Genomic DNA, 26393 nt, shown 5'->3' with positions numbered 1-26393 from the left:
TAACTGCCCTCCACACAGTATAATGCCCCTATAACTGCCCTCCACACAGTATAATGCCCCTATAACTGCCCTCCACACAGTATAATGCCCCCATAACTGCCCTCCACACAGTATAATGCCCCCATAACTGCCCTCCACACAGTATAATGCCCCTATAACTGCCCTCCACACCATATAATGCCCTATAACTGCCCTCCACACAGTATAATGCCCCCATAACTGCCTCCACACAGTATAATGCCCCCATAACTGTCCTCCACACAGTATAATGCCCCCATAACTGCCTCCACACAGTATAATGCCCCCATAACTGCCTCCACACAGTATAATGTCCCCATAACTGCCCTCCACACAGTATAATGCCCCCATAACTGCCTCCACACAGTATAATGCCCCCATAACTGCCTCCACACAGTATAATGTCCCATGCCCCCATAACTGCCTCCACACAGTATAATGTCCCCATAACTGCCTCCACACAGTATAATGCCCCCATAACTGCCCTCCACACAGTATAATGCCCCCATAACTGCCCTCCACACAGTATAATGCCCCATAACTGCCCTCCACACAGTATAATGCCCCTATAACTGCCCTCCACACAGTATAATGCCCCCATAACTGCCCTCCACACAGTATAATGCCCCCATAACTGCCTCCACACAGTATAATACCCTCATAACTGCCCTCCACACAGTATAATGCCCCCATAACTGCCTCCACACAGTATAATGCCCCCATAACTGCCCTCCACACAGTATAATGCCCCCATAACTGCCCTCCACACAGTATAATGCCCCCATAACTGCCCTCCACACAGTATAATGCCCCCATAACTGCCCTCCACACAGTATAATGCCCTCACTGCTGCCCCCACAGTATAATGCCCCATAACTGCCCTCCACACAGTATAATGCCCCTATAACTGCCTCCACACAGTATAATGCCCCCATAACTGCCTCCACACAGTATAATGCCCCCATAACTGCCCTCCACACAGTATAATGCCCCCATAACTGCCCTCCACACAGTATAATGCCCCTATAACTGCCCTCCACACAGTATAATGCCCCCATAACTGCCTCCACACAGTATAATGCCCCCATAACTGCCTCCACACAGTATAATGCCCCCATAACTGCCCTCCACACAGTATAATGTCCCCATAACTGCCCTCCACACAGTATAATGCCCCCATAACTGCCTCCACACAGTATAATGCCCCTATAACTGCCCTCCACACAGTATAATGCCTCCATAACTGCCCTCCACACAGTATAATGTCCCCATAACTGCCTCCACACAGTATAATGTCCCCATAACTGCCTCCACACAGTATAATGCCCCCATAACTGCCCTCCACACAGTATAATGCCCCCATAACTGCCCTCCACACAGTATAATGCCCCATAACTGCCCTCCACACAGTATAATGCCCCTATAACTGCCCTCCACACAGTATAATGCCCCCATAACTGCCCTCCACACAGTATAATGCCCCCATAACTGCCTCCACACAGTATAATACCCTCATAACTGCCCTCCACACAGTATAATGCCCCCATAACTGCCTCCACACAGTATAATGCCCCCATAACTGCCCTCCACACAGTATAATGCCCCCATAACTGCCCTCCACACAGTATAATGCCCCCATAACTGCCCTCCACACAGTATAATGCCCCCATAACTGCCCTCCACACAGTATAATGCCCTCACTGCTGCCCCCACAGTATAATGCCCCATAACTGCCCTCCACACAGTATAATGCCCCTATAACTGCCTCCACACAGTATAATGCCCCCATAACTGCCTCCACACAGTATAATGCCCCCATAACTGCCCTCCACACAGTATAATGCCCCCATAACTGCCCTCCACACAGTATAATGCCCCTATAACTGCCCTCCACACAGTATAATACCCCCATAACTGCCCCCACACAGTATAATGACCCCATAACTGCCCTCCACACAGTATAATGCCCCCATAACTGCCCTCCACACAGTATAATGCCCCCATAACTGCCCTCCACACAGTATAATGCCCCCATAACTGCCTTGACACAGTATAATGCCCCCATAACTGCCCCCACACAGTATAATGCCCCCATAACTGCCCTCCACACAGTATAATGTCCCCATAGCTGCCACCACACAGTATAATGCCCCCATAACTGCCCTCCACACAGTATAATGTCCCCATAACTGCCCACCACACAGTATAATGCCCCCATAACTGTCCTCCACACAGTATAATGCCCCCATAACTGCCCTCCACACAGTATAATGCCCCATAACTGCCTCCACACAGTATAATGCCCCCATAACTGCCCTCCACACAGTATAATGCCCCCATAACTGCCCTCCACACAGTATAATGCCCCCATAACTGCCCCCACACAGTGTAATGCCCCTATAACTGCCTCCACACAGTATAATGCCCCCATAACTGCCCTCCACACAGTATAATGTCCCCATAGCTGCCCCCACAGTATAATGCCCCATAACTGCCTCCACACAGTATAATGCCCCTATAACTGCCCTCCACACAGTATAATGCCCCCATAACTGCCTCCACACAGTATAATGCCCCCATAACTGCCCTCCACACAGTATAATGCCCCCATAACTGCCTCCACACAGTATAATGCCCCCATAACTGCCCTCCACACAGTATAATGTCCCCATAGCTGCCCCCACACAGTATAATGCCCCCATAACTGCCCTCCACACAGTATAATGCCCCCATAACTGCCTCCACACAGTATAATGCCCCCATAACTGCCTCCACACAGTATAATGTCCTCACAGCTGCCTCCACACAGTATAATGCCCCCATAACTGCCTCCACACAGTATAATGTCCCCATAACTGCCCTCCACACAGTATAATGCCCCCATAACTGCCTCCACACGGTATAATGCCCCCGTAACTGCCCTCCACACAGTATAATGCCCCCATAACTGCCCTCCACACAGTATAATGCCCCCATAACTGCCCTCCACATAGTATAATGTACCCATAACTGCCCTCCACACAGTATAATGCCCCCATAACTGCCCTCCACACAGTATAATGTCCCCATAACTGCCCACCACACAGTATAATGCCCCCATAACTGCCCTCCACACAGTATAATGCCCCCATAACTGCCCTCCACACAGTATAATGCCCCCATAACTGCCTCCACACAGTATAATGCCCCCATAACTGCCCTCCACACAGTATAATGCCCCCATAACTGCCCCCACACAGTATAATGCCTCCATAGCTGCCTCCACACAGTATAATGTCCCCATAGCTGCCCCCACAGTATAATGCCCCATAACTGCCTCCACACGGTATAATGCTCCCATAACTGCCCTCCACACAGTATAATGCCCCCATAACTGCCCTCCACACAGTATAATGCCCCCATAACTGCCCTCCACACAGTATAATGTCCCCATAACTGCCTCCACACAGTATAATACCCCCATAACTGCCTCCACACAGTATAATGTCCCCATAACTGCCCTCCACACAGTATAATGCCCCCATAACTGCCTCCACACAGAATAATGCCCCCATAACTGCCCTCCACACAGTATAATGTCCCCATAACTGCCCTCCACACAGTATAATGCCCCCATAACTGCCCTCCACACAGTATAATGCCCCCATAACTGCCCTCCACACAGTATAATACCCTCATAACTGCCCTCCACACAGTATAATGCCCCATAACTGCCTCCACACAGTATAATACCCCCATAACTGCCTCCACACAGTATAATGCCCCCATAACTGCCTCCACACAGTATAATGCCCCCATAACTGCCCTCCACACAGTATAATGCCCCCATAACTGCCCTCCACACAGTATAATACCCTATAACTGCCCTCCACACAGTATAATGCCCCTATAACTGCCCTCCACACAGTATAATGCCCCCATAACTGCCCTCCACACAGTATAATGTCCCCATAACTGCCCTCCACACAGTATAATGCCCCCATAACTGCCCTCCACACAGTATAATGTCCCCATAACTGCCCTCCACACAGTATAATGCCCCCATAACTGTCCTCCACACAGTATAATGCCCCCATAACTGCCCTCCACACAGTATAATGTCCCCATAACTGCCCTCCACACAGTGTAATGCCCCTATAACTGCCCTCCACACAGTATAATGCCCCCATAACTGCCCTCCACACAGTATAATGTCCCCATAACTGCCCTCCACACAGTATAATGCCCCTATAACTGCCCTCCACACAGTATAATGCCCCTATAACTGCCCTCCACACAGTATAATGCCCCCATAACTGCCCTCCACACAGTATAATGCCCCCATAACTGCCCTCCACACAGTATAATGTCCCCATAACTGCCCTCCACACAGTATAATGCCCCCATAACTGCCCTCCACAGTATAATGCCCCCATAACTGCCCTCCACACAGTATAATGCCCCCATAACTGCCTCCACACAGTATAATGCCCCCATAACTGCCCTCCACACAGTATAATGTCCCCATAACTGCCCTCCACACAGTATAATGCCCCCATAACTGCCCTCCACACAGTATAATGCCCCCATAACTGCCCTCACACAGTATAATGCTCCCATAACTGTCCTCCACACAGAATAATGCCCCCATAACTGCCCTCCACACAGTATAATGCCCCCATAACTGCCCTCACACAGTATAATGCCACATAACTGCCCTCCACACAGTATAATGCCCCCATAACTGCCTCCACACAGTATAATGCCCCCATAACTGCCCTCCACACAGTATAATGCCCCCATAACTGCCCTCCACACAGTATAATGTCCCCATAACTGCCTCCACACAGTATAATGTCCCCATAACTGCCCTCCACACAGTATAATGTCCCCATAACTGCCTCCACACAGTATAATGCCCCCATAACTGCCCTCCACACAGTATAATGTCCCCATAACTGCCCTCCACACAGTATAATGCCCCCATAACTGTCCTCCACACAGTATAATGCCCCCATAACTGCCCTCCACACAGTATAATGCCCCCATAACTGCCTCCACACAGTATAATGCCCCCATAACTGCCCTCCACACAGTATAATGCCCCCATAACTGTCCTCCACACAGTATAATGCCCCCATAACTGTCCTCCACACAGTATAATGTCCACATAACTGCCCTCCACACAGTATAATGCCCCCATAACTGCCTCCACACAGTATAATGCCCCCATAACTGCCTCCACACAGTATAATGCCCCTATAACTGCCCTCCACACAGTATAATGCCCCCATAACTGCCTCCACACAGTATAATGCCCCCATAACTGTCCTCCACACAGTATAATGCCCCCATAACTGCCTCCACACAGTATAATGTCCCCATAACTGCCCTCCACACAGTATAATGCCCCCATAACTGCCTCCACACAATATAATGCCCCTATAACTGCCCTCCACACAGTATAATGCCCCTATAACTGCCTCCACACAGTATAATGCCCCTATAACTGCCCTCCACACAGTATAATGCCCCCATAACTGCCCTCCACACAGTATAATGCCCCCATAACTGCCCTCCACACAGTATAATGCCCCATAACTGCCCTCCACACAGTATAATGCCCCCATAACTGCCCCCACACAGTATAATGTCCCCATAACTGCCCTCCACACAGTATAATGCCCCCATAACTGTCCTCCACACAGTATAATGCCCCCATAACTGCCCTCCACACAGTATAATGCCCCATAACTGCCCTCCACACAGTATAATGCCCCCATAACTGCCCCCACACAGTATAATGTCCCCATAACTGCCCTCCACACAGTATAATGTCCCCATAACTGCCCTCCACACAGTATAATGCCCCCATAACTGCCTCCACACAGTATAATGCCCCCATAACTGCCCTCCACACAGTATAATGCCCCCCATAACTGCCCTCCACACAGTATAATGCCCCCATAACTGCCTCCACACAGTATAATGCCCCCATAACTGCCTCCACACAGTATAATGCCCCCATAACTGCCTCCACACAGTATAATGCCCCCCATAACTGCCCTCCACACAGTATAATGCCCCCATAACTGCCTCCACACAGTATAATGCCCCCATAACTGCCTCCACACAGTATAATGCCCCCATAACTGCCCTCCACACAGTATAATGCCCCCATAACTGCCTCCACACAGTATAATGCCCCCATAACTGCCTCCACACAGTATAATGCCCCCATAACTGCCCTCCACACAGTATAATGTCACCATAACTGCCTCCACACAGTATAATACCCCCATAGCTGCCACCACACAGTATAATGCCCCTATAACTGCCCTCCACACAGTATAATGCCCCCATAACTGCCCTCCACACAGTATAATGCCCCCATAACTGCCCTCCACACAGTATAATGCCCCATAACTGCCCTCCACACAGTATAATGCCCCCATAACTGCCCTCCACACAGTATAATGCTTCTATAACTGCCCTCCACACAGTATAATGTCCCCATAACTGCCCTCCACACAGTATAATGCTCCCATAACTGCCTCCACACAGTATAATGCCCCCATAACTGCCTCGACACAGTATAATGCCCCCATAACTGCCCTCCACACAGTATAATGCCCCCATAACTGCCCTCCACACAGTATAATGCCCCCATAACTGCCCTCCACACAGTATAATGCCCCATAACTGCCCTCACACAGTATAATGCTCCCATAACTGTCCTCCACACAGAATAATGCCCCCATAACTGCCCTCCACACAGTATAATGCCCCCATAACTGCCCTCACACAGTATAATGCCACATAACTGCCCTCCACACAGTATAATGCCCCCATAACTGCCTCCACACAGTATAATGCCCCCATAACTGCCCTCCACACAGTATAATGCCCCCATAACTGCCCTCCACACAGTATAATGTCCCCATAACTGCCTCCACACAGTATAATGTCCCCATAACTGCCCTCCACACAGTATAATGCCCCCATAACTGTCCTCCACACAGTATAATGCCCCCATAACTGCCCTCCACACAGTATAATGCCCCCATAACTGCCTCCACACAGTATAATGCCCCCATAACTGCCCTCCACACAGTATAATGCCCCCATAACTGTCCTCCACACAGTATAATGTCCACATAACTGCCCTCCACACAGTATAATGCCCCCATAACTGCCTCCACACAGTATAATGCCCCCATAACTGCCTCCACACAGTATAATGCCCCTATAACTTCCCTCCACACAGTATAATGCCCCCATAACTGCCTCCACACAGTATAATGCCCCCATAACTGTCCTCCACACAGTATAATGCCCCCATAACTGCCTCCACACAGTATAATGTCCCCATAACTGCCCTCCACACAGTATAATGCCCCCATAACTGCCTCCACACAATATAATGCCCCTATAACTGCCCTCCACACAGTATAATGCCCCTATAACTGCCTCCACACAGTATAATGCCCCTATAACTGCCCTCCACACAGTATAATGCTCCCATAACTGTCCTCCACACAGTATAATGCCCCCATAACTGCCTCCACACAGTATAATGCCCCCATAACTGCCCTCCACACAGTATAATGCCCCCCATAACTGCCCTCCACACAGTATAATGCCCCCATAACTGCCTCCACACAGTATAATGCCCCCATAACTGCCCTCCACACAGTATAATGCCCCCATAACTGCCTCCACACAGTATAATGCCCCCATAACTGCCTCCACACAGTATAATGCCCCCATAACTGCCCTCCACACAGTATAATGTCACCATAACTGCCTCCACACAGTATAATACCCCCATAGCTGCCACCACACAGTATAATGCCCCCATAACTGCCTCCACACAGTATAATACCCCCATAGCTGCCACCACACAGTATAATGCCCCTATAACTGCCCTCCACACAGTATAATGCCCCCATAACTGCCCTCCACACAGTATAATGCCCCCATAACTGCCCTCCACACAGTATAATGCCCCATAACTGCCCTCCACACAGTATAATGCCCCCATAACTGCCTCGACACAGTATAATGCCCCCATAACTGCCTCCACACAGTATAATGCCCCCATAACTGCCCTCCACACAGTATAATGCCCCCCATAACTGCCCTCCACACAGTATAATACCCCCATAACTGCCCTCACACAGTATAATGCTCCCATAACTGTCCTCCACACAGTATAATGCCCCCATAGCTGCCACCACAGTATAATGCCCCCATAACTGCCCTCCACACAGTATAATGCCCCCATAACTGCCCTCCACACAGTATAATGCCCCCATAACTGCCTCCACACAGTATAATGCCCCCATAACTGCCCTCCACACAGTATAATGCCCCCATAACTGCCCTCCACACAGTATAATGCCCCCATAACTGCCCTCCACACAGTATAATGCCCCCATAACTGTCTCCACACAGTATAATGCCCCCATAACTGCCTCCACACAGTATAATGCCCCCATAACTGCCTCCACACAGTATAATGCCCCCATAACTGCCTCCACACAGTATAATGCCCCCATAACTGCCCTCCACACAGTATAATGCCCCCATAACTGCCTCCACACAGTATAATACCCCCATAACTGCCTCCACACAGTATAATGACCCCATAACTGCCCTCCACACAGTATAATGCCCCCATAGCTGCCTCCACACAGTATAATGCCCCCATAACTGCCCTCCACACAGTATAATGCCCCCATAACTGCCTCCACACAGTATAATACCCCCATAGCTGCCACCACAGTATAATGCCCCCATAACTGCCCTCCACACAGTATAATGCCCCCATAACTGCCTCCACACAGTATAATGCCCCCATAACTGCCTCCACACAGTATAATGACCCCATAACTGCCCTTTACACAGTATAATGCCCCCATAACTGCCTCCACACAGTATAATGCCCCACAACTGCCTCCACACAGTATAATGCCCCCATAACTGCCCTCCACACAGTATAATGCCCCCATAACTGCCCTCCACACAGTATAATGCCCCCATAGCTGCCCTCCACACAGTATAATACCCCCATAACTGCCCTCCACACAGTATAATGCCCCCATAACTGCCTCCACACAGTATAATGACCCCATAACTGCCCTCCACACAGTATAATGCCCCCATAACTGCCTCCACACAGTATAATGCCCCCATAACTGCCTCCACACAGTATAATGTCCCCATAACTGCCCTCCACACAGTATAATGCCCCCATAACTGCCCTCCACACAGTATAATGCCCCCATAGCGGCCTCCACACAGTATAATGCCCCCATAACTGCCCTCCACACAGTATAATGCCCCCATAACTGCCCTCCACACAGTATAATGCCCCCATAACTGCCCTCCACACAGTATAATGTCCCCATAACCTCCCTCCACACAGTATAATGCCCCCATAACTGCCTCCACACAGTATAATGCCCCCATAACTGCCCTCCACACAGTATAATGCCCCCATAACTGCCCTCCACACAGTATAATGCCCCCATAACTGCCCTCCACACAGTATAATGCCCCCATAACTGCCCTCCACACAGTATAATGCCCCCATAACTGCCCTCCACACAGTATAATGCCCCCATAACTGCCCTCCACACAGTATAATGTCCCCATAACTGCCCTCCACACAGTATAATGCCCCCATAACTGCCCTCCACACAGTATAATGCCCCCATAACTGCCACCACACAGTATAATGCCCCCATAACTGCCTCCACACAGTATAATGTCCCCATAACTGCCCCCACGCAGTATAATGCCCCCATAACTGCCTCCACACAGTATAATGCCCCCATAACTGCCCCCACACAGTATAATGACCCCATAACTGCCTCCACACAGTATAATACCCCCATAGCTGCCACCACAGTATAATGCCCCCATAACTGCCCTCCACACAGTATAATGCCCCCATAACTGCCTCCACACAGTATAATACCCCCATAGCTGCCACCACAGTATAATGCCCCCATAACTGCCTCCACACAGTATAATACCCCCATAGCTGCCACCACAGTATAATGCCCCCATAACTGCCCTCCACACAGTATAATGCCCCCATAACTGCCTCCACACAGTATAATGCCCCCATAACTGCCTCCACACAGTATAATACCCCCATAACTGCCTCCACACAGTATAATGCCCCCATAACTGTCCTCCACACAGTATAATGCCCCCATAACTGCCTCCACACAGTATAATGCCCCCATAACTGCCTCCACACAGTATAATGCCCCCATAACTGCCTCCACACAGTATAATGCCCCCATAACTGCCTCCACACCGCATAATGCCCCCATAACTGCCCTCCACACAGTATAATGTCCCATAACTGCCTCCACACAGTATAATGCCCCCATAACTGCCTCCACACAGTATAATGCCTCATAACTGCCCTCCACACAGTATAATGTCCCCATAACTGCCCTCCACACAGTATAATGTCCCCATAACTGCCTCCACACAGTATAATGCCCCCATAACTGCCCTCCACACAGTATAATGTCCCCATAACTGCCTCCACACAGTATAATGCCCCCACAACTGCCCTCCACACAGTATAATGCCCCCATAACTGCCCTCCACACAGTATAATGCCCCCATAACTGCCTCCACACAGTATAATGTCCCCATAACTTCCCTCCACACAGTGTAATGCCCCCATAACTGCCCTCCACACAGTATAATGCCCCATAACTGTCCTCCACACAGTATAATGTCCACATAACTGCCTCCACACAGTATAATGTCCCCATAACTGCCTCCACACAGTATAATGCCCCCATAACTGCCCTCCACACAGTATAATGCCCCCATAACTGTTCTCCACACAGTATAATGCCCCCATAACTGCCCTCCACACAGTATAATGCCCCCATAACTGCCCTCCACACAGTATAATGCCCCCATAACTGCCCTCCACACAGTATAATGTCCCCATAACTGCCCTCCACACAGTATAATGCCCCCATAACTGCCCTCCACACAGTATAATGCCCCCATAACTGCCCTCCACACAGTATAATGTCCCCATAACTGTCCTCCACACAGTATAATGCCCCCATAACTGCCCTCCACACAGTATAATGCCCCCATAACTGCCCTCCACACAGTATAATGCCCCCATAACTGCCTCCACACAGTATAATGCCCCCATAACTGCCTCCACACAGTATAATGCCCCCATAACTGCCTCCACACAGTATAATGCCCCCATAACTGCCCTCCACACAGTATAATACCCCCATAACTGTCCCCACAGTATAATGCCCCCATAACTGCCCTCCACACAGTATAATGCTCCCATAACTGCCTCCACACAGTATAATGCCCCCATAACTGCCTCCACACAGTATAATGCCCCCATAACTGCCTCCACACAGTATAATGTCCCCATAACTGCCCTCCACACAGTATAATGCCCCCATAACTGCCCTCCACACAGTATAATGCTCCCATAACTGCCTCCACACAGTATAATGCCCCCATAACTGCCCTCCACACAGTATAATGCCCCCATAACTGCCCTCCACACAGTATAATGCCCCCATAACTGCCCTCCACACAGTATAATGTCCCCATAACTGCCCTCCACACAGTATAATGCCCCCATAACTGCCCTCCACACAGTATAATGCCCCCATAACTGCCCTCCACACAGTATAATGCCCCCATAACTGCCCTCCACACAGTATAATGCCCCCATAACTGCCCTCCACACAGTATAATGCCCCCATAACTGCCCTCCACACAGTATAATGCCCCCATAACTGCCCTCCACACAGTATAATGCCCCCATAACTGCCCTCCACACAGTATAATGTCCCCATAACTGCCCTCCACACAGTATAATGCCCCCATAACTGCCCTCCACACAGTATAATGCCCCCATAACTGCCACCACACAGTATAATGCCCCCATAACTGCCTCCACACAGTATAATGTCCCCATAACTGCCCCCACACAGTATAATGCCCCCATAACTGCCTCCACACAGTATAATGCCCCCATAACTGCCCCCACACAGTATAATGCCCCCATAACTGCCTCCACACAGTATAATGCCCCATAACTGCCTCCACACAGTATAATACCCCCATAGCTGCCACCACAGTATAATGCCCCCATAACTGCCCTCCACACAGTATAATGCCCCCATAACTGCCTCCACACAGTATAATACCCCCATAGCTGCCACCACAGTATAATGCCCCCATAACTGCCTCCACACAGTATAATGCCCCCATAACTGCCTCCACACAGTATAATACCCCCATAGCTGCCACCACAGTATAATGCCCCCATAACTGCCCTCCACACAGTATAATGCCCCCATAACTGCCTCCACACAGTATAATGCCCCCATAACTGCCTCCACACAGTATAATACCCCCATAACTGCCTCCACACAGTATAATGCCCCCATAACTGTCCTCCACACAGTATAATGCCCCCATAACTGCCTCCACACAGTATAATGCCCCCATAACTGCCTCCACACAGTATAATGCCCCCATAACTGCCTCCACACAGTATAATGCCCCCATAACTGCCTCCACACCGCATAATGCCCCCATAACTGCCCTCCACACAGTATAATGTCCCATAACTGCCTCCACACAGTATAATGCCCCCATAACTGCCTCCACACAGTATAATGCCTCATAACTGCCCTCCACACAGTATAATGTCCCCATAACTGCCCTCCACACAGTATAATGTCCCCATAACTGCCTCCACACAGTATAATGCCCCCATAACTGCCCTCCACACAGTATAATGTCCCCATAACTGCCTCCACACAGTATAATGCCCCCACAACTGCCCTCCACACAGTATAATGCCCCCATAACTGCCCTCCACACAGTATAATGCCCCCATAACTGCCTCCACACAGTATAATACCCCCATAACTGCCCCCACACAGTATAATGTCCACATAACTGCCTCCACACAGTATAATGCCCCCATAACTGCCTCCACACAGTATAATGCCCCCATAACTGTCCCCACAGTATAATGCCCCCATAACTGCCCTCCACACAGTATAATGCCCCCATAACTGCCCTCCACACAGTATAATGTCCCCATAACTGCCTCCACACAGTATAATGCCCCCATAACTGCCCTCCACACAGTATAATGCCCCCATAACTGCCCTCCACACAGTATAATGCCCCCATAACTGCCCTCCACACAGTATAATGTCCCCATAACTGCCCTCCACACAGTATAATGCCCCCATAACTGCCCTCCACACAGTATAATGCCCCCATAACTGCCCTCCACACAGTATAATGTCCCCATAACTGTCCTCCACACAGTATAATGCCCCCATAACTGCCCTCCACACAGTATAATGCCCCCATAACTGCCCTCCACACAGTATAATGCCCCCATAACTGCCTCCACACAGTATAATGCCCCCATAACTGCCTCCACACAGTATAATGCCCCCATAACTGCCTCCACACAGTATAATACCCCTATAACTGCCCTCCACACAGTATAATGCCCCCATAACTGCCTCCACACAGTATAATGCCCCCATAACTGCCCTCCACACAGTATAATGCCCCCATAACTGCCTCCACACAGTATAATGCCCCCATAACTGCCTCCACACAGTATAATGTCCCCATAACTGCCTCCACACAGTATAATACCCCCATAACTGCCCTCCACACAGTATAATGCCCCTATAACTGCCCTCCACACAGTATAATGCCCCCATAACTGCCCTCCACACAGTATAATGCCCCCATAACTGCCCTCCACACAGTATAATACCCCCATAACTGCCCTCCACACAGTATAATGCCCCCATAACTGCCCTCCACACAGTATAATGCCCCCATAACTGCCCTCCACACAGTATAATGCCCCCATAACTGCCCTCCACACAGTATAATACCCCCATAACTGCCCTCCACACAGTATAATGCCCCCATAACTGCCTCCACACAGTATAATGCCCCCATAACTGCCTCCACACAGTATAATGCCCCCATAACTGCCTCCACACAGTATAATACCCCCATAACTGCCTCCACACAGTATAATACCCCCATAACTGCCCTCCATACAGTATAATACCCCCATAACTGCCTCCACACAGTATAATGCCCCCATAGCTGTCCAATACAGTATAATGCCCCCTCAGCAGCTACCATATGAGCCCCCCTCCCACACCCAGTATAATGCCCCCATATGTATGTACCTAATAGAAAAACAATAACATAATTACTTACCTATCCCCGTTCCCACGACGGGTGGTGGATTCTTCTCCTCCTCCGCACTGTGCTGTGAGTGACTCGGTGCAGATAGGCGCGATGACGCCTGCCTGCGCCGAGCCGCTCGCGGCACAGTGAATGCTGAAGCGAGGCTCCAGCATTGAACCCAACTGAATGTGCGTCCTGCAGACACTGGGTCAGTGGCAACTGGGGCCCCCAGGCTTAGGGGATCGGTCGCAGTTCCGACCGTTGCAACCCGTATAGCTACGCCACTGGCTGAGTCGTCGCTGCTCATACAGATGTAGCCATCTTTAGCTTGACGCTTAAAGAGGCTCTGTCACCAGATTTTGCAGCCCCTATCTGCTATTGCATGTGATCGGCGCTGCAATGTAGATTACAGTAACGTTTTTATTTTTAAAAAACGAGCATTTTTGGCCAAGTTATGACCATTTTTGTATTTATGCAAATGAGGCTTGCAAAAGTACAACTGGGCGTGTTGAAAAGTAAAAGTCCAAGTGGGCGTGTATTAGGTGCGTACATCGGGGCGTGTTTACTACTTTTACTAGCTGGGCGTTCTGATGAGAAGTATCATCCACTTCTCTTCAGAACGCCCAGCTTCTGGCAGATCACGCTGTGACGTCACTCACAGGTCCTGCATCGTGTCAGACGAGCGAGGACACATCGGCACCAGAGGCTACAGATGATTCTGCATCAGCGTTTGCAGGTAAGTAGCTACATCGACCTACCTGCAAATGCCTGCAGAATCAACTGTAGCCTCTGGTGCCGATGTGTCCTCTTTAAGGCATTAGTAACAAGTTATCAGAGTCAAGATAAACTCTGCTACATCTGTATATAATGTTCATAGAAGGGATGAAATTGTGGTGGGAAATGATGGCAGTGTCTCGTAAAATATTGGGCAGGTTATATAAGATGTGGCCAAAAGTATGTGAACCCCTGACATTTCCATCAGCTTGTTGGACATCCCATTCCAGTACCGTTTGGGTTAATATGGAGTTAGGACACTTTTAATGGCTTTAACAGCCTCCACTCTACTACTGGGAAGACTTTCCATAATATTTTGGGGTGTCTGTGGGAATTTGTGAATTTTGTGAGCCCTGGCGCTGATGTTGGCAGGGAAGGTCTGGACAGGGTTGAGGTCCGGGCACTGTGCAGCCACTCAAGTTCCTCCACATTAAACTCCTTACCCCATGTATTTATGGAGCTCGCTGTGTGCACAGGGGCGCAGTCATGCAGGAAAAAGCAGAACCCAAAAATGTTAGCACACACTTGAAAGCTACAATTGTATAAATTGTCTATGTTTGCTGTAATATTAACCCTTGGAAATAAGGTGACAAATTCTGAAAAACAGCCCAAGACCCTTACCCCTCCTTTACGAATGTTACAGTACACTATGCATTCCTATAAGCAGTGTTCTCCTGACATCCCCCAAACCCAGACTCCTCCATCAGACTGCCAGACAGTGAGCAGTAATTTATCACCCCAGAGTCCAGTGGTGACGTGCTTTACACCACCCCAGCCGCCACTTGGCATTGTGCATGGACTCAGGGCCGGCCTTAGGGGTGTGCGACCAGTGCCTTTGCACAGAGCGCATCACCCCAGCAGGTGGAAGGGGGCGCTGCGCTAGCGCCCTTCCCCTGCTTGTTCCGGGCCCGGCTACTCAGGAGTCGCCTTTCCACCCGGGCACTCAGTGACATCGCTACCGCTGTAGCAGCCATAGCAGCTGCTAGAGGCGACACCGGGCATGAGGGCGCCCTCCTCTGCTATCTACTAGAGCCACTGTATCTCCCTGAAGGAGCGGAATCCCCGTGTGGCCGGGTATTACGCTCCTAGAGCACTTCGCTTGATGTCTCTGTCCCTATATGGACAGTGACATCAGGGGAAACTCCTGCAGCGGAATGCCCGTCCACAACGTTGCAGACGCTGTGACCGGGGATTCCACTCCAGGAAAAGCCAATGACGTCACTGTCCATAAATGGTCACAGACGACAGGAGCTTCTCCTGGAGTGGAATACCCGGTCACAGCGTCGGCAACGCTGTGGACGGGGATTCCGCTTCAGGAGTTTCCCCTGATGTCACTGTCCATATATGGACAGAGACATCAAGGAGCGTTCCAGGAGCGGAATCCCCGGCCACATAGGAATTCCACTCCTTCAGGGAGCTACAGTGGCGCTTTCTACAAGGGGGCTGTGGGCTGTGTGGCACTACCTACAAGGGGCTGTTGGCTGTGTGGCACTACCTACAAGTGGGTTGTGTGGCACTACCAACAAGGGGACTTTGTGGCACTACCTACCAGGGGGCTGCGTGGCACTCCCTACCAAGGGGCTGTGTGTCACTTCCTACCAGGGGGCTGTGTGGCGCTCTCTACAGGGGGCTGTGTGGCGCACTCTACAGGGGGCTGTGTGGCACTCTCTACAGGGGGCTGTGTGGCACTCTCTACAGGGGGCTGAATGGCGCTCTCTGCTGGGGGCTGAATGGCGCTCTCTGCTGGGGGCTGTGTGGCGCTATCTACAAGGGGGCTGTGTGGCACTACCTACAAGGGGGAATCTGTGAGTGGTGGGCTGATTGTTATTTTACTGTGAGTGGTGGGCTGATTGTTATTTTACTGTGAGTGGGGGGCTGATTGTTATTTTACGGTGAGTGGGGGGCTGATGGTCATTTTACTGTGAGTGGGGGGCTGACGGTCTTTAAGTGGTTTCCGCCTCTGACCTCCAATTGAGATTAATAGGAGGCAGTAAATTCCTGCGTTGCTCGTTTGGAGCTTTTTTTCCTGCGTCATTTGCTTCAACGGCTTAAGAAAAAACGCAAAAAAAAAAAAAAAGGTCAAACAACACTGTCACTTCCTGAAGGAATTTCGAGGCAGATTTGCCTTACAAAAAACGCTGTGTGAGCGTACCCTACGGGTGTAGTGCTTGTATTTAGCCGTTTTCTGTCTTTCTCCAAAAAATTTTGGTAGGGGGGCCATGAGGAAATTTTATTTTTCCAGTGCTGCCTCGAGTCCGAAAAGGTTGGGAAACTCTGTACTAGGCGACAGGATCACCCCGGCCGACGCAAGAATTCCATCGTAGAGCAGCTCAGTTCATCATGGGAACGGGGCCTCGGTGAATACAATTTTTGTTTTCGTTTGGGGGCACTGTCTAGAAGGGGGAGGTGGGGGGCTGTATGGCACGATCTACAAGGAGGAGGTGGGGGATTATGGCACTGTCCACAGGGGGGCTGTATGGAAAAATCTACAGGGGGGCACTATACTATGTGGGGGCCACTAAGCGGACATTATACTGTGTAGGGGTACTACAGGGGGCATAATACTGTTGGCACAATTAGAGGACAAAATACTGTGTCCTTGACGGGGTTGTAATATATTATATTATTAAATATTATTATACTGTATGGGGGCACTAAAGGGGCATTATAATTTTTTATGGGGCATTTTTTTTTAATGATGGGGTGGGGCGCCGAAAGATCATTTCGCACAGGGCGCCATCTATCCTAGGGGCGGCCCTGTGCATGGTGATCTTAAGCAGCGACCATAGAAACCTATTTTGTGAAGCTCTGGACGCACGGTTCTGGTGCTGATGTCACTTCCTGAGGCGGTGTGGATCTCTGTAGTGAGTGATACAACAGAGGATAGGAAATTATTACACACCATAAGCTTCAGCACACAGCAGCCCCACTCAAACTGTGAGTTTGTTTGGTTTTCTGCTTCATAGTGGAGCTATTATTACTTTTAAATGCTTCCACTTGACAATAATAAAACTTACGGGTGACCGGGCAGATCTAGCAGATAATAATAACACTTACGGGTGACCGGGACAGATCTAGTAGATAATAATAGCACATACAGATGACAGGGACAGATCTAGCAGATAATAACACTTACAGGTGATGGGGGCAGATCTAGCAGATGATAATAATAACACTCACAGGTGACGGGGCAGTTCTAGCAGATAATAATAACACTCACAGGTGACGGGGCAGCTCTAGCAGATAATAATAGCACTTACAGGTGACGGGGACAGATCTAGCAGATAATAACACTTACAGGTGACGGGGTTAGATCTAGCAGATAATAACACTTACAGGTGACCAGGGCAGATCTAGCAGATAATAACACTTACAGGTGACTGAGGCAGATATAGCAGATAATAATAACATTTACTAGTGATGGTGCAGATCTAGCAGATAATAACACTTACAGGTGACCGGGGCCGATCTAGCAGATAATAATATTACTTACAGGTGACCGGGGCAGATCTAGCAGGTAATTGTTATGGCAGGAAGGAGGGGAAGGGAACAAGTGAGCCCTAATCTACCCACCACCCTGTCCCTGCCTACTTGCAACGACCCGCTACTAGGCGACGGGGTACAACTTGGCGGCGGTCCCTACGCTGGCTAAGTGCAAGGGAATACACACAGGCAACAAGCAAGGGAAGGGGCAGTAGCCCACGGAACACCGTGAGGAAACCAGAGTGGTGAACGAGCCAGTCAGGACCAGGATGTCACGAAATATACGAACGCAGAGCAAGGAGCAGGAAGCAAGCCGGGGGCAGAGCGAAGCAGGATAAGCGGAAGCTGTAGCAAGGCAGAAGCGAGGCAGAAGCAGGCTGGAGCAAGGCTGTAACAAGGCCAGGAAACCAGGAAGAATCGCAAGCAATGAGGAAGAGAAAACGGCAGGAATAAATGGACAGGGGGCGGAGCTAACTCCGACTGACTAGGCCGCGATAGGCTCTCCCACTCCTGAGCCTGCCACCCTGATTGGTGGGAGCCGGAGTCAGTCTAAGAGGTCCGGCCTCAGGTGTCGATTGATTAATCCTGGGAGTATCCACAGACGTAGTGCCTGGCAGATCCTTTACAGTACCCCCCCTTTTATGAGGGGCCACCGGACCCTTACTAAGAGGACCTGGTTTAGTGGGGAAGAGAAGGTGGAACCTCCTGACCAATACCCCAGCGTGAACATATCGAGCAGGTACCCAAGTCCTCTCCTCCGGCCCGTATCCTCTCCAATGGACCAGGTACTGGAGGGAGCCCTGGATCATCCTACTGTCCACAATCTTGGCCACCTCGAATTCCACCCCCTCAGGGGTGAGAACGGAAACAGGAGGTTTCCTCGAGGGGGACCAGGACGGGGAGCAGCGTTTAAGGAGGGAGGCATGAAAGACGTTGTGTATGCGAAAGGATGGGGGCAGCTCCAGACGGAAGGATACAGGGTTGAGGACTTCAATGACCTTATAAGGCCCAATAAATCGGGGAGCAAACTTCCTGGACGGGACCTTAAGGCGCAAGTTCCTAGACGACAACCACACCAGATCCCCGACGACAAACCGGGGGTTAGCAGAACGTCTTCTATCAGCCTGAATCTTTTGTACGCTCTGGGACGCCTCTAGGTTCTTCTGAACCTGGGCCCAGACTGTGCACAGTTCCCGATGAACGTCCTCTACCTCGGGATTATTGGAACTACCAGGAAAAACGGAGGAGAACCGTGGATTAAACCCGAAATTACAGAAAAACGGGGAGACCACTGACGAATTACTGACCCGGTTATTCAGGGAAAATTCGGCGAGGGGAATGAATGAGACCCAATCAAATTAACAGTCAGAGATGAAACACCTTAAATATTGTTCCAGGGATTGATTAGTCCTCTCCGTTTGGCCATTAGTTTCGGGATGGAAGGCGGAGGAGAAGGACAGATCAATCTCCAACTTTTTACAAAAGGCTCTCCAAAATAAAGAAACAAATTGTACCCCTCTGTCCGAAACAATATTGACTGGGACCCCATGGAGACGCAGAATGTGTTTAACAAACAAAGACGCTAACGTCTTGGCGTTAGGTAGTTTCTTAAGGGGCACAAAGTGGCACATCTTGCTGAAGCGGTCTACTACCACCCACACCACCGACTTGCCTTGAGATGGAGGCAAATCGGTGATAAAATCCATGGAGATATGGGTCCAAGGTCTCTGGGGAATGGGCAAAGAACGTAGTAAGCCCGCAGGTCGGGACCTAGGGGTCTTGGACCTAGCACAAACCTCACAAGCGGCGACGTAAGCCCTAACGTCTTTAGGCAACCTAGGCCACCAATAGTTTCTGGTAATGAGGTGTTTGGTACCCAAGATGCCAGGATGACCAGATAGTGCAGTGTCATGGTTTTCCCTAAGTACCCTTAGCCGGTATTGCAGGGGGACAAACAGCTTGACCCCAGGGTGGTTCCCGGGAGCTGAACCTTGATCAGCCGCAATGTCAGAGACTAAATCAGAATCAGTGGCAGAAACGATTATACCAGGGGGTAAAATACAAGCAGGATCCTTCTCCGAAGGAGGATTGGCCATGAAACTACGTGACGGCTTGTGATTATGTTATGGCAGGAAGGAGGGGAAGGGAACAAGTGAGCCCTAATCTACCCACCGCCCTGTCCCTGCCTACTTGCAACGACCCGCCCTAGGCGACGGGGTACAACTTGGCGGCGGTCCCTACGCTGGCTAAGTGCAAGGGAATACACACAGGGAACAAGCAAGGGAAGGGGCAGTAGCCCACGGAACACCGTGAGGAAACCAGAGTGGTGAACGAGCCAGTCAGGACCAGGATGTCACAAAATATACGAACGCAGAGCAAGGAGCAGGAAGCAAGCCGGGGGCAGAGCGAAGCAGGATAAGCGGAAGCTGTAGCAAGGCAGAAGCGAGGCAGAAGCAGGCTGGAGCAAGGCTGTAGCAAGGCGAGGAAACCAGGAAGAATCACATGCAATGAGGAAGAGAAAACGGCAGGATTAAATGGACAGGGGGCGGAGCTAACTCCGACTGACCAGGCCGCGATAGGCTCTCCCACTCCTGAGCCTGCCACCCTGATTGGTGGGAGCCGGAGTCCGTCTAAGAGGTCCGGCCTCAGGTGTCGATTGATTAATCCTGGGAGTATCCACAGACGTAGTGCCTGGCAGATCCTTTACAGTAATAATAACACTTACAGGTGACCGGGGCAGATCTAGCAGATAATAATAACACTTACAGGTGACCGGGACAGATCTAGTAGATAATAATAACACTTACAGGTGACCGGGGTAGATCCAGCAGATAATAATAAAACTTACAGGTGACGGGGCAGATCTAGCAGATAATAACACTTATAGGTGACCGTGGCAGATCTAGTAGATAATAAGAACACTTACGGGTAACCGGGGCAAATCTAGTAGATAATAATAGCACATACAGATGACAGGGGCAGATCTAGCAGATAATAATAACACTTATAGGTGACTGGGGCAGATCTAGTAGCTAATAATAACACTTATAGGTGACGAGAGCAGATCAGAAATTTCACAAACTGACTTGAGGGGAAGTTGGGATCCTTTCACAGTGCCACATGTATAGTCACTGAGCTCTCCAGTACGACCCACTACTAGCAAAGCTTCTCTATGGAGATTGCATGACTGTGTGCTTGATTTTATGTACCCATTGACAATGGGTGTGGCTGATAAAACTGAACTGAAGAATTTGGAGGGGTCCACATACTTTTGGCCATAAAGTGTATGTAAGTAAAGCTCCACCTATGATGAACATTGGATCTGTAGACAGCAGTTGGAATATTGTGCACTTTTTCTAGTGTATATAAAAATAATCTTTTGTTGGCAACTGAAAAATGTCAACAAGCTGCTGTTGTCTGATCTTATTGATAACTTGTATGAGAGGCTCGGGTGGCTAATAAATACCTGTTGCCATAGACATGAAGGATCAATAAAATGAGAGTTCCCTCCATTAACATGACATTCCAAAACTTTTTATTATATAATAAAATCATTTTAATTCAACATAAAACGGACCCGACAAGTGCTGGATTATCAGATGTTCTGGATTATTGAACTCCCATAAAAAAGTATATAAACTCATATAATAGGGAGAGAGCTATCGGGAAGACAGCCCAAAATAAGTGATCCGCAGGAAATGGGGTATTATAATAAAATGATCAGATTTCTAATTAAACTATTTCATTCTCATCCAATCTCTCTCACCCGTTTTCTGCAGATTATTAGACTTTCTGGATCATTGGATGCCGGATTAAAGGAATATTAATTGAACAATAATTAAGTTTTGTTCATATGAAACAAGAAACCCCCCTTGAAGCTTGTGTTACTATATATCTAAATTGCTACATATTATATTAAAATGTTTTCTATAATGATACAATTAATATATGAGGATAAGTCGAACATAAATCCCTCTCTGTTTTACAGAACGATCTTTTTACCGCTATGATAATTTGAGGTGGACACTCGCTGCGGGGTTTCTCACCATTTTCTCTGCAATGATAATATTTGCTGCGAAATGGAAACGTAAAGGAATCTCTAATCCGGATTATTGTGAACGTTGCGGGATCCACGAGGCCACTGAATAATCACCAAGCGTGTTATGGCTGCCAGAAACCTCCAGAAGTCACATCCGCACTGGACATTGTATTCGGTCCTCCAACAGCCCCACAAATATCTTTCGTAGACTCACGGGTCTGTAATTACCTGCTGGCGACCTCGATCCCTTCTTCTATATTGGCACCACATTTGCTTTGCGTCCATTGTTGTTATTTCTACATTTCATCTAAATGTAATCAACTAGTGCACAGAAATAACTGATCTGAGCTCTGTGAGGACTCGTGGGTGTAACATTTCTGGTCCCTGAGCCTCATTCACATTTACTTTCTTTAACTTTGCCTTTGCGCCAATTTTTATGTGCTGGATGTACTGTAAATAGGTACAAAATTATGCGTTGATTATTCCCATAATATATCTTTACAGGGGTTAGAGTTTCCATTTTCTGATACAGAGCTCCAAATCCCCTGCTTTCCTTCACTCAACCATGGAGTTATGTGATATAATTCTGACTGTCTGCAGCCACCACTAGGGGGAGCTCACTGCATACAGATGAAGTCAATGGCAGCAATATAAAGACATAAGCAGTGATCTCCCCCTGGTGGCAGCAGACAGGAACCTTTATGTGGGACTTGCCTGCTCTGCTGGGAGTCTGGGTGATCTTCTTTATTTCGGGAGACTTCCAGACCACCTGGGAGGGTTCTCCACCTACCATGTATTTTGTCATTGGTACCCACATGAACCCCGACAGCTGGATCATCCCCAGCCCCTAGGGAGATATCCACTGTTATATTTAATATTATTCACCAACCACCATAAATAAGTGACATCATGTGGATACTTGAAATTTGTATTACCCGCTGCCAAGTGATCTCGACTTAAGACACGGAACTAATAAAATGTGTGAAGAGATTTGTATTTTGGATCTTTACTGTGGACTCTGAAGTCATGGTCACTGTTCCAATATATTTGTATGTGTTGGAAAAAGACGCGCATGGACTTCATAAATATGGGGTTTGACACAAACCACTAGGGGGAGCCATTGCAAATATTTGCAATGCTAATATTGAATTACGCTGTGAGCTGTATACATCTGTATGCTATGAGCTCGCCCTAGTGGCGGCTGCGACTTTCTGTCATTGATAGTGTGAAGGGAAGTAGAAGGAGCAGTTCAGGGCCGAGCCTTCATGGCCACATAACAGTGATGTGGTTTTCCTCTGTATTACCTACATTACTGACTGGGCAGACCACCTGGTGCAGGATAGAAAAATGACACCGTTTATGTCAACTAATGTTTCCTCTCCAAAACATTTTACATTTACCGTGCATTTCACTATATCCTTCACTAGACGTCACCAACTGCACCTCCATTGTCATTGCAGAATGCTCCCCATAGACTATGCCAGCAGAGTGTTCCCCCATAGACAATGTCAGCAGAGTGCTCCCCATAGACAATACCTGCAGAGTGCTCCCCATAGACAATGCCAGCAGAGTGCTCCCCCATAGACTATGCCAGCAGAGTGCTCCCCATAGACAATACCTGCAGAGTGCTCCCCATAGACAATACCTGCAGAGTGCTCCCCATAGACAATACCTGCAGAGTGCTCCCCATAGACTATGCCAGCAGAGTGCTCCCCATAGACAATACCTGCAGAGTGCTCCCCATAGACAATGCTTGCAGAGATCTCCCCCATAGACTTTGCCAACAGAGTACTCCCCAATACAAAATGCCTGAAGAGTGCTCCTCCATAGACAATGCCTGAAGAGTGCTCCCCCATAAACATTGCTAGCAATGTGCTGTAAATAGGTCTTAAACTATTTGATTTTTTTTTCTTACTATATCTTTAAGATATCCGGATAGAGGTCGGAGCGCCATTTTTCTGATACAGAGCTCGGAATCCCCTGCATAGACATAGTTACATGATAACATTCAGCTGCTTGCAGCCACCACTAGAGGGAGCTCACTACGTACAGATATATACAGCTCCCATAGAGTTACATGAGAACATTTGCTACCTGCAGCCACCACTAGGTGGAGCTCACTACATATAAATATATACAGCTCCCATAGAGTTACATGATAACATTCTGCTGCCTGCAGTCATCACTAGGTGGAGCTCACTACATACAGATATATACAGCTCCCATAGAGTTACATGATAACATTCTGCTCCCTGCAGTCATCGCTAGGGGGAGCTCACCACATACATAAATATACAGCTCCTATAGAGTAACATAACGATAACATTCTGCTACCTGCAGCCACCACTAGGGGAGCTCACTACATACTGATATATACAGCTCCCATAGAGTTACATGATAACATTCTTCTACCTGCAGCCCCCACTAGGGGGAGCTTACTGTATAGGAATTTATATTAGGTAGCTCCTGTTGAAGATAATGCAGCCATTGTGGGAGATTTGCTTCTTGTACTCGGAGTACAGAACATCATGCTTGTATTTGGAGACTCTCTAAGCTCCCTCGGTCTTTCCTGTGTTGTGCTGGGCACAGGCAATATTCCATGGGATGCACCTCGGAGATTCTTTCCTTTAGCTTGGAGCCTAGTTCTTTGAAATGATTCTTAAGGTTCCTCCATCTGCTATATATTCTGTCACTGGTGCCTACATGTCCACAATGCGCTCCATCATTCAAAGGTGTGTAACCAGTAGAAAGACCAGATGAGGTCCCAATAAACTCAACAAATCGGAGCTTAATCCCATGTTAGTATTTTTATTACATGGTTAATCCACACTGAAAAATATTTCATCCATAAGAAGTATCACTTCACTTAAGATAATTAGTATCGTTAATCCATTGATATATTCCAGTATACTGTTTATATAAGAACTGGACGTCTCGGTCCTGCCGGAACTTTATCAACCATCAGTGGTAACTTTCGGGAAAGCCTGGTCCAACCTCTCAGCTGTGTACCAGCCCACGTGGACCCCACTAAATCTTCCACTGAAGGTCTAAGAGTAGATAGGGCTGGTGTAGAATAGACTGAATAAGTAATTGGCCGGGGAAATTATTGTATGTTTGGGGTAAGGTAAATTCTGCGCGTTGTCAATGTATTAATGTTAGAGAACCGGACACCCATGCAAAACGCGTTTGTGTCGGTCAGAATGTCTAACACTGGTGTGTGTGTGGGTTCAGAGACGTGTGCACTTTTGGGGGGAGGGGGGCTTTTTTATTTATTTTTTAACTTCTTTCATTATTTATTGTTATCTAATTTTGTTTATTTATTTTACAATTGACTTTATTTACATTTAGGACGGGGGCTCAGGTTATGATTTCTGTGTTCCCAGCTGAATGACCCCATATACAGATCACGGGAAGCAGTAACTAACAGTCATCACTGATCTGTATACACAGACATGCAGAGAAGACACAAATCCTGTCTTCTCTGCATGCCCCAGAGCCACCTCTGTACAGGGAATTCCTGTGACATTATTAATGATGTCACAGGAGTCTCTAGCAACTGTCTAAATGTAGAAGCAGTGGCTGTGGGCCCTACGAGAGCTGTGTTCAGAGATTTTTAGCGACAGGGAGCTAAATATTTCAGTTCCCTGTCACAGTACAGGACAGGATTATCATTCCTCTAGATCCATTACATACTTGCTCCTGCCTATTTGTGTATTCCTGTGTGGAGATGAAGGAATTTGAAAGGGGCATGACAGGGACAGCGGCCATTATATCTCTTCCAATTTCAGGAACTCTGCTCAACTTCGGTGTAATTTTTGTTGACAATAAT

The 26393-nt window shown here is 48.7% G+C and overlaps 1 long non-coding RNA gene across 2 annotated transcripts in view; it reads left to right on the top strand.

The window, feature by feature from the left end:
- The window catches only part of LOC142743700 (uncharacterized), a 52495-nt gene extending 26677 nt beyond the window's left edge, over positions 1–25818 (top strand). For both annotated transcript variants that reach the window (XR_012881626.1, XR_012881625.1), the window contains one exon: positions 22514–25818. This is a non-coding gene — a long non-coding RNA (uncharacterized LOC142743700). The remainder of the gene's footprint in view (positions 1–22513) is intronic.
- Positions 25819–26393: the final 575 nt, after the last annotated feature.

The sequence above is a fragment of the Rhinoderma darwinii genome, chromosome 2 (assembly GCF_050947455.1).
Source record: "Rhinoderma darwinii isolate aRhiDar2 chromosome 2, aRhiDar2.hap1, whole genome shotgun sequence".
NCBI lineage: Eukaryota > Metazoa > Chordata > Amphibia > Anura > Rhinodermatidae > Rhinoderma > Rhinoderma darwinii.
This window is presented reverse-complemented; position numbering and strand designations above follow the sequence as displayed.